We start from the raw sequence: 2,210 nt of genomic DNA on the forward strand, positions 1-2,210 counted from the left end.
CCCACCCCACCCCCACCCCCAGTTCGCTCTTCTTTAAAAGCAAAAGAAAAACTCCTTCATTGGTGTACAATCCCCCTGCACCCTCCCACCCTCACCCCAAGTATACTCCCTTCTGCAACCCTCATTCCAAATTCTTATGATAATCATAATGCCCTAAAATATATTCTTTTTAAACTGTTCTCTCCCTCATCGGCTTCAATGTATACAACAGGGTATGTCAACCAAATCATTTAAGAAGCTGGAATATTCAGAAGAATGTGGCATTCATCAACAACCTGTGTTACTCAGATAACACAATATTCTGTGCTGAAAGTAAAGTGGATTTGCAGAAGATCAAAGACAACAGCTTTGCTATAGAAAGCAAACCTCCTCACCACTGGACCAATGCACAATATTGTGATAGATGGAGAATAGATCGAAGTTGTTAATGATTTCTTTCACTCAGATCCACAATCAATACCAGGAAAACAGCAGGTAAGGGTGGGGTGGGGGGAAGAAAACAAATCAAAAGACGAATCATGTTGCGAAAATCTGTCAATGACCTCTCAAAAATGTTAAAGAGGAAGGATATCAGTTTAAAGACAAAGGTGTGTCTAATCCAAACCATGGTCTTTTCAATTATCTCCCATGCCGCTGAGAGTTGGACAATGACTAAGGATGGCTGAAGGAGGATTGATACCCTTGAGTTGGTGTTGGAGACGAGTACTGAATCTCTCCTGGACATCTGTAAGAACATACTGTCCTGGAGGAAATGCAACCTGGGGGCTCCTTGAAGACAAGGATGGTGAAACCTGGTCTAGCCTGCTTTGCCTGTGTTGTCAGAGGGGCCAGTTCTTGGAAAAGGGCATAATATTGGCAATGGTGAAAGGTGACAGAACAAGATGAATTCATCTATCAAGAAGGATTACCACAGTGACCAGACAACGGGCTCAAGCAGATCAGAGGTCATGAGATGGTACAGGATAGGGCCGGAATCAGATCTGCTTTTCATCGGGTTACTAGGAGTCATAGTCACCTCAGCGGCACCTCACAACAAAGACATTTGCTGGACAGCTCTGCTGGGTTCAGAAGAAAAAGAAAAATTTGAAATAACCAGGTACAACAGAGTAAGACCCTCCCTAATCCTGTGACATCCTCTCAATCTCCATGGTGTTTGAGCCCATTTTCAGGGCCACTCTGTGATTCTATTTCACTGAGGGTCTTCTCTTTTTTTTTTACCAAACATGCCTTTCCTTCAGGACTAGCCCCTCTTGATAACATGCCCAAGGCATGTCAGATACAGTCCTACAATATTTGCTTCTAATGAGCATTTTAGCTACAGTTCTTCCAAGACAGATTTGTAGAGGAGGGGCTTGGAAGGGGTATTTATTTGCCAATAATTAAATGCTTAATCATTTCTTCCACTCAAGGACTCCTAAAACCTCAATAGGACTTATTAATGCTTCTGTGAGAGCTGAAATGCTAACTAGGAAGACAGTGACATCTAACCTGAAAGCTCTGCTGTGCCCTCCAGCGTTTCAGGGAGCTGCCCAGGCACTGGGTAGAATCTCGCTCCAGCAACACAACAGGTAAAAGCTGGAAGCAGTACCTGCATTACCTGAAGACAGACCAGCCAACGGACTTAATCCCAAACAGCAGAGTGTATTGTACTAACCTGAGTACAAAAGCTATTTATTGACGAGCAGCACACTGTCCAAAAGATTGTGTCACAGTTCTTGAGGCCAGAAGCCTGAGAATAGGGTGTCGGTCGTATTGCTTCTCTCTGAGGCTTTGAGAGGGAATTCATTTCTTGCCTTTCTTCTAGCTACTGGTAGCCCCAGGCAGGCGTTGGCTTACAGCTCGAGCATCACTCAGAGTCTGCTCTTTGTCCTTGGAAGCCTGGCATGGACAACAACCCGGGGGACCTGGCATCAAGTGATGTCACAGCAAGATTCAGGTTAGTGTGATCACCATTAACACCAACTCTGAGCAACACTCTCCCTAGTGAACACCCTAATTGCCGTGCAAGTTGTATGTTGTTGTTGTTATGTGCCATCGAGTCGATTGCGACTCATAGTGACCCTATGCACAACAGCCCTAAACCCTGCTCTATCCTGCACCAACTGCACTGCCTTTGACACACCCATCCCGATTACCCCAGTCACCGAATCAATCCATCTCATAGAGGGTCTTCCCCTCCTGCGCCGTCCCTCCACCCTCCCAAGCATGAC

Source organism: Elephantulus edwardii, unplaced genomic scaffold, assembly GCF_000299155.1.
Source record: "Elephantulus edwardii isolate Elephantulus edwardi_28Jun2011 unplaced genomic scaffold, EleEdw1.0 scaffold00003, whole genome shotgun sequence".
Classification (NCBI taxonomy): Eukaryota; Metazoa; Chordata; class Mammalia; order Macroscelidea; family Macroscelididae; genus Elephantulus; species Elephantulus edwardii.